This window comes from Acomys russatus, chromosome 9 (assembly GCF_903995435.1).
Source record: "Acomys russatus chromosome 9, mAcoRus1.1, whole genome shotgun sequence".
NCBI lineage: Eukaryota > Metazoa > Chordata > Mammalia > Rodentia > Muridae > Acomys > Acomys russatus.
Window position 1 is genome coordinate 59618464 of NC_067145.1, and position 14490 is coordinate 59632953.

Genomic DNA, 14490 nt, shown 5'->3' on the forward strand with positions numbered 1-14490 from the left:
TGTTCTTCACTCCTCTGATTGTGCAGAAGCCACATAATTTTTCTTTCAGTTATAGAGGGTTTAGAGGAAGGGAGGAGTCTATTGCCTAGAATCTGTCCAGTGTTTAGCCACCAGCATGTGGGAGGACAGAGGCTGATGATACAAAGCAAATGTGTTTAAGGGTCAGAACCAGTTTGAGTTACATGATTTTGTTTTCTTCCATAAGGTAGAACCACTGAAATGGAAACTATTAGTTTTAAATAACTTTTCTCTTCATGATCTCCATATTACTATAGTATAGTAATGTTGAATAACTATCAACAGTTAGAAACCGTCATAATTGTTTCTAACATTGTTTTCTCTTCTCCTTCTTTCCTCTCCCTCTCTCTCTCTCTCTCTCTCTCTCTCTCTCTCTCTCTCTCTCTCTCTCTCTCTAAGTGCACATGATGGGATGGAGACATCATATCCCTTGAAGCTGGAGTTACAGGTATTTGTGTGCTGCCTGGTGGAGATGACTCTCTCAACTCTGGTCCTCTGATAGAAAGCAAGCTCTCTTGATCATAAGCCATATTTCCAGCACCAAAATTTTTTTTTGTTCTTGGTATAAATTGTTTTTTCTGCATTATAATTAATATGGTTATTAATTGTATATTCCATGAAAAAATAAAATATTTTTGTAACATACACAGAAGGTAATAAAGAATAGTTTCATACATTACGACTCACTTGGGTCCAAAATTAAATTTAAAAAACTATTTAAATTATGTCAAAACATTTTCAGTATTTTCTTTTTTTTTCTATCTATAGAAAATGTTCAAATACATGTTAGAGAATCAAGCAGTACAACTGGTATTCAATGAACATTAAATATTAACAATGGCTGGAGTCACTAGCAATGCAAACAGAATCCTAGAATAGCTAGCAGACAGGCATGCATGCATACCAGCAGGCACACCACAGAACACAAACCTCAGTTCTTTATTTAGTTCTTTAAGGAAGTAAAGTAAAAAAGGTGTTAAGGAAGCAAAGTAAGTTATGTCGCATGATAGTTGCATAAAGCTCTACAGAATTTCAACCTCATCTTAATTTCAGGAAACAGAAGTCTATGCCCCACTCACCCCAAAAGCAAGGGCATCATTTTATTTCTTATTAACTTCAATGTTTGAACTTTTGAGGCAGTTTTGTGTTTGGCTAAAGGGTACAGCTTTTTGGTTTCCTTTCAACTAGACATTAGTACTCTCAGGCTATGTTTTTGCTCAGATGCTCTAGACATTGCTTCAACTTGCAGTTAATTTTTCAAGCTCAGCTTGACGCCTAGCTGGGCACTAGAATCCTTGAGTATAGCAAAGTGTAGCTGCATTCTTACACGCTCCATTCATCTCCAATATATTCTTCAAGGTTGCTAATCTTTTCTTCTTCTTCCGTGTGACGATTCCAAGCTCTGCTATCTGCGTCAGCTAATCTTCCCATAAAAGTCAAACCATTAACCCAAGCTGCTTTGCCCATCATTCCCACTCCCCGTTTATGCCTTCCTCAGAATGCCTTTTTCTATTTAAAGTTCCAATTCATAGATTTTTTTCCTTTTGCTTAATCAAAGGTTCAACTCTGGGGATTTCTTTCCTCAATGCCTCATGGTTTTCATATGCCATTTGTGACTCATAAACCATTGAAAAATTTAGTAAGGAACAATTTTTCCTTTTTCCCAGGTTAATGTTGCTTCCTCATCAGAGACAATCTTATCTTTAAGCACGCATTGCTAGCCAGGTATTAGTACTTGGTATTGGCAGAACATGTAGCTTTCTGTGCTCAGTGATCTTTGGAGAACTAAGAAGAGGGGAAGAGATACATGAAGATCAGGAGAGAGGAGAGCAGAATGAAAGCAACCATCATGAAAGTAACAGGTGGCATCTCAACAGCTCATGAGCTCAGGGATCAGAGAGACCAGATCTGTTGGCTCTGTTGTTTAACAACTAAACCTTATTATACAACCCAACTAGCCTACACAAAAGGGAAAAAGGCTAAAGGGAAAAAAGAGTGAACCTTCCAGTATCCGTTCCATGGGACAGGTTCCCAGGTGTCTCCAGCCTGTCCGCTGATCCTCCGTTTCCCAACTCAAGTGCTTCAAGCCAGGGCTGCCCCTGCTGCCCCTCTCTCTGTTCCCTCTGCTTGCCTGTCTGTCACTTGCAAGGGGTGGTCTCCCTCTCCCATTGAGGGTCCTTTAGAAACACAATAGTCCAGGGGGAGTCCCCAGGTCTGCTTGCTTCCTGAATTCCAGGCCCAGGATGGCTCCATCCAGTCTATCTCAAGGTTAATCTCAGGGAGTATCTGTGGTGTGTCCAAGGGCAAAGCCCGCCAAGACTGCTTTCACCTGTGATAAAGCTAACAATCCTTCCCACAGGGATCTTTGTCAAGCAATCCAACTCCTGTCCCTTCAGGGTCATCTGGAGGAGACCTCAAGCACAGATCTTTGTCAAGCCAGTTTTGTGGTCTCCACACCTGGGCCCCTGGGCATGCCATTCCTGGCATCCCTTCCCTTTTCTCCCTCCAAACCCTACATTAGCCCTCTCCTTTCCCCTTTTCAAATTTATGACCTCTTTTTAAATTAATTATTAGTATGTGCATATATATTCCTAAATGTAATCTGCTCAGGCTATATAATGTTACTCATATGTATGTTTTCAGAGTTGGTTATGTGATATTGGACAACCAGTAAGGTGGGCTCGTCTGGAGAAGACTATTTCTCCAGTTCTTGGCATTCCTGGGCATTCCTAAGTTGTAGTTCTTTGTGTAGGATTTACACCTTGCTGTCTTCCCCTGAACACTTTGGCATGTCTATTGGTGAGGTCCTGGCTCGCCTCATGTATGAGCAATCATATTGGAGGGACTTTATGGATATAGCTTCTGGTATTTCTAGGAAACACAGTTCCATAGGCAAACTCTTACAATCTTTCCTTCCCCGATTCTGCAATGTTTCCTGAGCCTTGGGTGTGGAAATTGTTTTGTGGTTGTATCTACTGGCCCTGGGCTCCACAGCTCAGTATTTTGGTTGGTAGTGGCTCTCCACAGTGACCTGTCTATTGCGAAGAGAAGTTTCCTTGATGAGGGGTGAAGACTATGCTTATCTGCAGGTATAAGGAGTGCTTAGATTGTTGTTAGAGCTTATTCTGTTTTAGTAAAGCAGGCTTCCTCCAATATCACAGCTTCCCTGTCACTGAGTACTGGCTAGGCTTCCAGTTCGGGTATGGGTTCCTACTCGCTGAGCATGTTTTAAGTTCCATAAAAGAGCTACTGTTTATCAGCAAGGTATGCACGCCACAAGTGAACCTTTAGGTTCAGTGTCATATGCTGATCATCGTTGTGGCTCGTACTCATCACAGCTGCACAGGACTTTTGGTGGGTTTTTTTTCCTTTGGAAACTTGTATGGTGCCTTTTGGTACCATGAAATCTAGCCCTCAGGCAAGAGGTATTCTACTCAATTTAAGCTTGCGAACATCTAGGCCCTGTTTCGGAGGTGTGTGTGTCTTTAGCAATAGGCACCTTACTCCCCTGTGGGGCAATCAAGGAAGGGCAATAGGCTGTGTACGTTGGGAGACTCTTGGACAACACTGGCCCACAACTCAAGAGGCTTTTAAGTGCGGTATTGGGCTTTTTGTTAGGTGACCTTTGGCTCTTGAAGAAAGCACTGTAAGCCCAGAGTAGAAAAGTTCATTTAAACTCTATTTATACACAGAATTATATTTATTATAGGATCATTGGACACATAGCTAATAGTATAATTCCTAATGACCACTGTAGACATCCTTATTATTTTACCCTTCTCCCTCCTTCTATATTTACCTCCATTTCCCTCCCCTAAAGCTCCCCTTCCCATTTCCTTAAGCAGACCCCTGGAATCCTGGCATTCAGCTTTATCTTTTTCTCCCTATATTTATCTCCTCTGTCCATGAAACCCATTTCCTCATCAGATCACTTGTACCCTGCTTCCCCCTTCACTGCTCCCCAATATTCATATTCTTGTAACGGTCCTACTTTGCATTCCTGGTTTCTGCAGTTACACAGGCTAGGTACTTACGTCTGAAGATTTAAAGCTAGGAGCCTCTGATGAGAAAGACATACTTGTTTGTCTTTCTGGGCTTGGGTTACCCAACTCAATATTACTTTTTCTAGTTCCATCCACTCTCTAGACAAGATCATGATTTAATTTTTTAGAGTTAAGAGCATTTTTTGGTGTCTGTTGTGATGTTTTCCTGTTCATTTCTGAATGTGCTAAATTGTGTCCTCTCCTGGTTTGTGGACCAAGGGTAGTCTGTCAATTTATTTTCTCAAAGAACTAGCCCTTACATTTGTTGATTTTTTATTTGCATAATTTTTAAAATTTTTACTCATTTCTGACCTGGTTTTTGTTATATCTTACTTTTTATTGCATTTAGAAATTGTTTGTTCTTGTGTTCCAAATGTTTGAATTGTCTCATGTAGCCATTTACTTGTGATCCTTCTGACTTTCTTTTGTAAGCAATTAGAGGTATAATTTTCCCTCATAGGGCTACTTTCCATGTGTCCCAGAGGTTTTGTTGTGTTGCATTTCTTTTTCACTTAATTTCAATAAAAAAATTCTTACTTGGTTTCTTCTTTGACCTATTCAGTAATATGCTGTTTAACTTAATAAATATATGAGAATGAAAAACACCAAAAATCAACATGATGACCAGAAGTGACACACATATTTCAACAAGTAATTCAAATATCAAGGACCGCAATTCTCAATCTATTTACTAGATGGATCAGGAAACAAAACCTGCCTGCCTGTTGACTACAAGAAACACATTTTTACTTTTAAAGATATGTACTGCTTAGAATAGGACATTGGACAATAAAACGGGACCAGGAAGCAAGCTGTTGGGCTTATTCCTCTGTTTGCGTATGTACTAGATATCTGTGTGCTGTCAATTTCCAGTGTGATCGGTTAAGGCACAAAGAGTGATTTTAATCTTTCTGAATTTGGAAAGATTTGGTTTGTGTCCCACGATATGGTCTGCTTTAGAAAATCTTCCATGTGCTATTGACTAGAATGTTTATTCTCTGATGTTTGGGTGGAAAATCTATTTGGTATATGATAATTTTGGTTCTCTGTTTATTTTTGTCTGACTACCTGTCTATTGGAGACAGTGGAACATTGAAGATGTCTATTAATGAACAGATGTGAATATGTGTTTTTAAATCTAGTTGTATGTATTTTGTGATACTGAGCACCTAAAAGTTTGGTTTGTAATATTTGGGATAGTACTGTCACCTTGGTTAACCATTGCCCTGTTTAGAAGGAAGTACACTTTTTATCTTCTCTGTTTACCTTTAGTCTGAAGTCTAGTTTGTCAGCTAGCAGAAGAGCAGCACCTGCTTGCTTCCTGGTCCCATTTAATCATCCAACACTTTACTCTAAGCAGCATGCATCTTTAAAAGTAAAATGTGCTTCTTGTAGCAACAGGCAGGTAGGCTTCGTTTCATGATCCATTAAGTAAATGCATTGAAGTATTGAGGCTATTGATATTTAAAGAAGTTATTGACATGTGTGTGTCACCTATGGTCGTCATGTCACCTATGGTCGTCATGTCACCTATGGTCATCATGTCACCTATGGTCATCATGCTGTTGAATTTGGTGTTGTTTTTGTTCTCATATATTTAATGCTACAAAAAGATAGTTGGTGATCATATTTTATGTGTAACTGAAGAGGCAATAGCTGCAAATCATTGTCATTTCCCCTGAAAGTGCAGGTTGTGAATGATTTCTAAAATGTCATATATTTTTCAGTTTTCTGGAACTAAATTATGGTACCTTTGAAACTGAGAAAAAATTCTGAGTGTAAATCAGTGTCTATCATATTTCATCATTATCAACTTAAAATATCTAGCTAGACCTAAGTACATCTTAACCCCTAAACAACTAAGTTTAATTGTAAAACTAAACTATATGGTCTCCAACCTCATTGGAGACATGAGAGAGAATCAAAATGATTACCTGAGTATACCAGGAGTGCAGGTTAGCAGCTTCCCAAGTGAAAAGATGACAGAGACAGGTGCTACCTGAATAGTCACCCAAAACTCTCTATAATGTTGGAGCATCTTCTTCAGCCTTCTGGCCCAATATTTCTGACAGACATATTTGTCAGGCAGGAACTGTTAAGGACTTGCTTACCCTGCCTTGGCAGAGTTTAGCCATTAGTTCTGATTGCATCCAAACTTAATCTTTTTAGACAGAATTCTGTCTGTGGTAGAAATGAGAACATTCTGCCCAGTGGCTTGTTTGCCACATTTGAAGCCATCTCCATAAGGAGGTTCTTTGATGTTCATCATCCTCTTTGAGGTAGGCTGGGTGTTGCCAAGAGTTAACCTGTCTTGTCAGTGAATCTTCAAAATAATAAAAACATTTTTAAATGCCATATTCTATATGTCTCTGAGGTTTTGAAGACCTTATCTAACTATTTTACCTTATATTCCTATAGAATCATATCTATCTGTTGCACCTAAATGTGTGTTCTTGTGATAAAAATAAACTAATAATTCATATAACCATGATTTGATCAACTAACTAGCAATTAACTTTTATAACTTATTTATCCTATACAGCCTGCAATAGCACTTTTAAAGTATTGGAAGTAAATCTTATATTATGATTGATTTAAATGGTTATGATACCACGTATTAGAGTAGAAATATATATAATGTGTAAGGATTAATCTTACATTTGAATTCTATGTCACTGTATCTAAAATTAAACTTATTTTGCATCTATACACAAAATTCTCTACCAGTGAATTAACAATAACCTAGTGACAATTGAGGAATTAAGTTGAGGAGTAGATTCATTAATCTACTTTTTGTTCTTTCTTCCCTATATATTTCTATATTCCCTCTTCTTTCTTTTCAACCTCTATTTCCAAGCCTAAGTATTGAAGATAAAGGAAAAGAAAAACAGCTCTGCATCCAACAATGTTTTCTCTCTAAATAAGACCAATAGTAGCTTATAACAAACTCCCATTGATAATAATCCTCTAAAGCCCAAGAAAGCAAACCTACTCCCAAACCCTATTCCCTCCCCTTAAAGGAAATGGGGCATATTTTTTAATGTTTCTTCTGTATGATTTTGGGCAAATAATACCTTTTTAAGGGCTGAAATAAAATTGGAGAAATGGGTAAACAAGCTAGGAATTGCATTTGTGGTCCAGTTTCTAAATGTTGAGAAATCCTAGGTTTAATTAGAGTCCTGTGTGGGACAATCTGAAATGCTGGACCAATTGGTATTGGGAACTTTCTCTGAAGGTGCCCTGGGAGCTGTCTTTACCTCTCCCTCATCCCCTTCTGGTTCCCCTCCCTCCCTCATCCCCTCCTGATTTCCCTCCCTCCCTTTTTTATTCTCCCTCCTCCCTCCCTCAGTCCTCAGTAAGGGAGCCTTCCTTCCCTAACATCTGACCTCAGCCTATTAAGTCTCATCTGTACTGCCTGTAACCTTTTCCTCTGTAGCTTGGCAAGGCCGCCCTGCCAGGTGGAAGTGATCAAAAATTGGTAGCCAGAGTTCATGTCCAAAGTAGTCTCTACTCTCCACATTGTGGGACCCACAGGAAGACTGTGCTACTAGATCTGAGCAGAGGGTCTAGGTCCAAATCATACATGGTCCTTGGTCGATGTAGCAGTGACTGTACTTTGGTGTACTTATTGTGTATTCTGTGGCTAATATCTGCTTATGAGCAGTATTTACCATGTGTGTCTTTCTGGGTCTGGGTTACCTCAGTCAAGATAATTTTTTTCTAGTTCCATCTATTTGACTGCAAATTTAAAGATTTCCTTGTTTTTAATAGCTGAATAGTATTCCATTGTGTAAATATGCCACAGTTTCTTTATCCATTCTTCACTCAAGGGACATCTAGGTTGTTTCCAGATTCTGGCTATTACAAATAAAGCTGCTATGAACACAGTTGAGAAATGTCCCTGATGTATGGTGGAGCATCTTTCAGGTATATTCCCAGGAGTGGTATAGCTAAAGCAATCCTGTACAACAAAAGATCTTGAGGAATCACCATCCTGCATCTCAAGTTGAACTGTAGAGCAACAGTAACAAAAGCAGCATGGCACCTGGCATAGATATAGTCTGGTTGATCAATGGAATCAAATCAAAGACACAGAGATAAACCCACGTACCAATGGACACTTGATTTTTTTGACAAAAAAGTCAAATCCATACAATGGAAAAAAGATGGCATCTTCATCAAATGGTCCTGGTCTAACTGGATAGCTACATGTAGAAAAATGATAATAGATCCACGTCTATCAGCCTGCATAAAACTCAAGTCCAAATGGATTAAAGACCTCAACATAAAATCAGACACACTAAATCTGTTAGAAGAAAAAGTGAGCTCATTGGCATGGGAGACAACTTCCTCAATAGAACACCAAGAGCTCAGGCCCTAAGATCAACCATTAATAAATGGGACCTCATGAAACTGAAAAGCTTCTGTAAAGTGAAAGACACTGTCTACAGAACAAAATGACAGCCTACAGACTGGGAAAAGATCTTCACCAACCCTACATCTGACAAAAGTCTAATATCCAAAATATATAAAGAACTCAAGAAATTAAACACCACCAAACCAAATATTCCAATTAAAAAATGGGGTACAGAACTTAATAGAGAATTCTCAACAGAGGAATATGGAGTGGCTGAGAAACACTTAAAGAAATGTTCAGCCTCCCTAGTTTTCAAGGAAATGCAACTCAAAACAGCTCTGAGATTCCATCCTACAGCTTTTGGAATGGCTAAGATAAAAAACTCAGGTGACAGCACATGCTGGCAAGGATGTGGAGAAAGAGGAACACTCCTCCATTGCTGGTGGGAGTGCAAACTTGTATAACCACTTTGGAAATCAATCTGGTGCTTTCTCAGGAAATTGGGAATATGGTGTTTTTAAAATTGTTGCTCCTGGTCAGTAGTAGTCTTGTGCTTCTTCAGCGCTTTTATAGTAGCATTGATTTTTCTAGCTGTTAGAAGAAAATGATGTTATGAAAATTGCAAATAAATGGGTGGCTATGGAAAATATTTACTGAGTGAGATCACCTAGGCCCAGAAATGAAAATGTGACATATTCCTTGTTATATGTGATCCCATATTTGAATATTTCATTGGGTATGTTTGAACCATAGTGCACTTGGAAACCAGGAAACTAAAAATTGATCACTGGAGGTGGGTATGTTAAGGGAGCAAGCATGGTAATATAAAGGGAAAAATAGAAACAGAGAAGACAAATGCTGAGTCTGAAAGTTTCAAGCATGAAAAGGAACATGGGGGGAAGTGTGATGTAGTGGAAGGCTTAATAAAATAATGGGTGGGTGTATAAAAAACCTATATGGAAACCTACAATCTTCCAACCTAAGAAAAATATTCTAATTAGAGGGGGCACGGAAATACTGATAAAATGAAAAGAGGTAGGTTTTTGGCCTAAAGGTTTATAAAGGCATTGGGGATTGATAAGAGGAGAGAGCATAGCATAAGCAAGCTTAAGCTAGAAATATATGAAAAACGCTTATGGAAACTCACCAATTTATAAGCCAATTAGAATACAATATACATTTTATTGAAAGAATGTAAACTATATAAATATATAAAAGCTCAAAGTCTAAAGAAAAATATGAAATATTCTGTTATAAAACTAAAAACATATCTTCTTACTACCTAAGTATAAAATACCATTATTGGTTGGCTTGAATCTACAGAACACTATACCTTTTATGATCATTTAATAATACTTATCTAAAATTCATGAACATGGTATGTCTTTGTACTTTCTAGAATCTTCAACATTCTTATCCATCGTGCCCTTATTGGTTTTTATTTTGGAGAACTTTGAAATCTTTATGGCACTTATTTCCAGGTACTTTGTGTTTGTGTATGAATACCATTAAACTGCCAACTTTCTTTTCAGAAAGTTAATTTTTTTTGCACACTTTATTTCTATTCTTTAATATCTGTGAGTTGATTCTAGAAAAAAGTAGCTTCTTTCTATGCCTATTGAGTTAATTTAGTGTTGCTTATATGTGCATGGCCTTAGGAGTGAAGGATTATTTTTTTTAATATTCAGTTTTATTTTGTATACACATGTCTTCTTGCCTGCATGTGCACCACATTGCTGAAGACAGACAAGAGTGTCAGACACCCTCCACTCCTGTAACTGGGCCTAAAGATGTTTGTGACCTTTCTCTGTGGGTGCTAGGAACTAGACCTGGGTACTCTGCATGAACACATGGTCTTAACCTTTCAGCTACCTCTCCAGATCCAAGCATGTTTATTAATGAGTATAGAGGGCATAGAGCATGTCTTAGTTAGGGTATCTGTGCTGTTATGAGACACCATGACCATGACAACTCTTGTGAAGGAAGAACATTAAATTGAGGTTGGCTCACAGTTCAGAGGTTTAGTCCCTTATCATCATGGTGGAAAGCATGGTACACATAGGTAAGGGTAGCCGAGAATTTTATATCTGAATCTTCAGGCAGTTGGAAAAGGACTGTAAGACACTAGGCCTGGTTTGAGCTGTTGAGACCTCAAAGTTTGCATGCTATTGATGTACTTCCTCCAACAACTACGTACCTATACAACAAGGCCACATTTCTGAATACGCCATGCTTTATGGACCTATAGGAGGTGTCTTTCATTCAAATAGTCACAGTGAACTTACTCTTTTCTATGCTAACTTTTCATCCTACTCTCAACCTGAATTCTCCGTTTGTTCCAGTAGATTTATTGGTAACAAGAGATTTTCTATATATTGAATTGTGTCAACAAATAGGGATAGTTATACTGTTTAATTCTTCTCTATTTATAACTTTATTTCTTTCTTTTTCCTGACAGGATCTTGCTAACATATCTAGTACTGTTTTAAATATTTGTGAAAAGAGACACACATTATTCTAGCTCTTAGAGAAATGAGTTCAGACATTTGCCATTTGGTGTGATGTTGGCCTTTGGACTAATGAAAAATATGCATGCCATCCCATAGAACGGATTTGAAAGGACTCATTCCTTTCTGTTTTCTTTCCTTCAAATACTGAATTGATATGTGTTTGTTTTGTATTGTGTTGTATCATATAGACATTTCCCCCTAGTAGATACTATATTTAGACTATATTATCTCTTTCTTGTATCTCTCATTTAGTTTCCACTCTTGCCCTTTCCATCATATGTATCATGTGGCACTAATGAGAGTACAGATAATAATATGCTTCTCGATCTTTTATTTTATGCATTAAAACACTCATTTATGTATTTAAATATTCTTGATTAGATGTGTTTTCCTTGTAATTGTTTCATAGTATATACACACACACATACATGAACTTGGAATCGAGACATGTTGAGTGAGATTTAGAGAGGAGTTGTGGGAAAATGGTAGATAAATTTGCTTATATTATATCATATATGTATGAAGTTCTTAGGACTAAAAAATATTCTTTACATTACTACACTTATATAATTATATCTGGAATAAAAGAACAAAGCCTAGTTATTGTCCCAGTCCCACCTCTGGCAGCCTAGTCTGGTTACAGAGGATGGCCAGTTAAGGCTTCATATCCTCCATTACTAGGAGTTCTTTCTAGAATCCCCCTTATAGGTTCCAGGAAGTTTCTACTGCACTAGGTTTCCACATCGTTCCTTAAATGTCCACCTATTCCAGTCTTCTCTCCCTGGACTCTGTCCTCCCATCCCTACCTCTCCCACCTGATCCTCCCTGTTCCTAGCCTCACCTACTTCCAGTAAACTCACAAAAATCTAGTTTATTTCCCCTTCCCAGGATGATCCATGAGTTCCCCTAGACCTCTCTTTCTTATTTAAGTTCTCTGGGTCTGTGGATTGCAGTATGATTTTCCTTTATGTAACAAATAATATCCACTTATATGTGAATATACATCATGTTTGTCTTTCTGTTTCTGGGTTGCCTCACTCAGAATGGATGATTTTAAGTTACAAATCAATAATTCTGTGTATATGTCTTTCATGCCAGTATTTACTTATTTCATGCAGAGTTAATGATTGTTGTGAAGAGTTCATCTAGCTCACTGTAGTCTGTCTGTTCAAAGTCTCTTCATTAACTGACTTAGTGTCTAGGAACTTTGATCTTTCATCATTGCATAGCAAATAAGGACAGTGGCTGCCCCGGAATGTTTGTATAAACTGTAATTTGTGTATATTTGCCTTCAATTGCAAGAGTAGACTTTAAGTGTGTACATCAACAGCTGAGTAATATTTCATTGTGTAAATGTACTATATTTTCTTTATTCATTTTCAGCAGAGGAACATCTAGGTTGTTTCTAATTTCTGGCTGTTATGAACCAAGCTGCTATGAACATGGTTGAGCAAGTATCCTTGTAGTAGGATGGCGTGTCCTTGGCTATATGCCCAGGGGTAATATAGCTGAATCTTGAGATAGATTGATTCCTAATTTTCTGAGAAACTAGGTATTGATTTCCATAGTGGCTATATGAGTTTGCATTCCCACTGTCAATGGAGGAGTGCTCCCCTTGCTCCATACCCTCACCAACCTAACCTGCCATTTGTGTTATTGACCTTATCCATTCTAACAGGCATAAGAAGGAATCTACAGATCATTTTTATTGCATTTCCTTTATTGTTAAGGATGTTGAACCTTTCTTTAAGTGTTTCTCCATCACTTGAGAGTCCTCTAGTGAGAATTCTTGGTTTAGATCTGTACCCAATTTTTAAATTGTATTGTTTGGTTTGTTGATGTCTAGTTTCTTGAGTTCTTTATATATTTTGAATGTTAGACCTGTATTGGATGTGGATTTGATGAAAATCTTCCCATTTTGTACTCCTCTGTTTTCTCCTGTTGACAGTCTCCTTTGGCTCACAGAAGCTTTTTAGTTTCTTGAGGTCTCATTTATTGTCAATCTTAGTGCCTATGCTATTATTATTCTGTTCAGGAAATTGTCTCCTGTGCCAATGCAATCAAGGCTATTCCCTATTTTCTCTTTTGTCTATTTTTTATTTAAATAATTTATTCAGATTACATTCCAATTGTTATCCCCTCACTTGTATCTTCCTGTTCCCCCTCACTCCTTCTTTCACCCTATTCCCCTCCCATAGGTCTGTGACAGAAAGGGACCTCCTCCCTCATCATAAGATCACAGCCTATCAGGTCTCATCCAGATAGCCTGCTTCCACTTCCTCTGAGTGCCACCAGGCCTCCCCATTAGGGGGAAGTGGTAAAAAAGGGGGACCAGAGTTCATGTCAGAGGCAGTCTCTCCTCACCACACAACTGTTGAGAATGCACTGTCCATTGGCTAGATCTGAATAGGAGGTCTCAATTTACTGCATGCATTGTCCTTGGTTGGTACGGTAGTTTGAGCAGACCTCCCTGGGTCCAGATGCACCAGCCTTGATGGTCTTCTTATAGGGTTCCAGGACAATCTGGGTCCTTCTATCTACCCATTCTCCCATACCTCTCTCACCTGGAGTCCTAATAGCAAGTCCCAGCATCTGTCCCAATCCCCTGCTGAGTGAAGAATCTCAGAGGACATCCATGTTCACCTAGTATCCAATTATAAGTGAGTATATACCATGTGTATCTTTCTGGGTCTGGGTTAACTCACTCAGGGTGCTCCAGTGTGTCTGTTTTTATGTTGAGGTATTTTGATTCATTTGGACTAGAATTTTGTGCAGGGTGCTGGGAGTGGATCTATCTGGATTCTTCTACATGTTGACATCCAGTTTGACTAGCACATTTGTTCAAGACGATTTCTTTTTCTCCATTGTGTATTTCTAACATCTTTGTAATGTGTAAGAAATCAGATGTTCATAGATGTGGACTTACATTTGAGTCTTTAATTCAATTCCATCGATCAACATGTCTGTAGTTTTTATTACTATAACTCTGTAGTACATCTTGAAATCAGGGATGGTTCTTTTATTGCTCATGATTGTCTTAGCTATCCAGGGTTTTTTATTTTCCCATATGAAATTTAGTATTATTGTTTCCAAGGTCTATAAAGAGTTGTGTTTGAATTTTTAATGGGAGATTGCATTAAATCTGTAGATTGCTTTTTATAGAGTGACCATTTTACAGTGCTAATTCTACCAATCCATGAGCATAGAAGATCACTTCATTTTCTGCTATCTTCTCCAACTTCTTTCTTTAAAGACTTGAAGTTTTTGTTATAAAATTCTATCACTTTCACTGTTAGGGTTACTCCATGATATTTTATATTTTCATGGCTATTGTGAAAGATGAAGTCTAAATGGGATAATGTTCATGAGTTGGATGCTAGCTTGGGTTACAGAATGGACCTTCGTCTCATAAAATGAAAGAAAAAAATCACCAAGAAATCAATCTTGTGTTTGGATTTCTGGTCTTTAAAATTTATACATAGAGAAGTTTTTAGGTATGTGCTTTGTAATGTTCTTGTTATGACTCTACCCATAGTCTTAGGGCCAACTTCAAAGGCCTGTG

At 38.0% G+C, this 14490-nt stretch overlaps 1 protein-coding gene across 1 annotated transcript in view; it reads left to right on the top strand.

Moving 5' to 3' along the window:
- LOC127194016 (3-alpha-hydroxysteroid dehydrogenase) overlaps positions 1 to 14490 on the top strand; it is a 1235587-nt gene that overhangs the window by 1166446 nt on the left and 54651 nt on the right. The gene's annotated exons all lie outside the window — the stretch shown is intronic.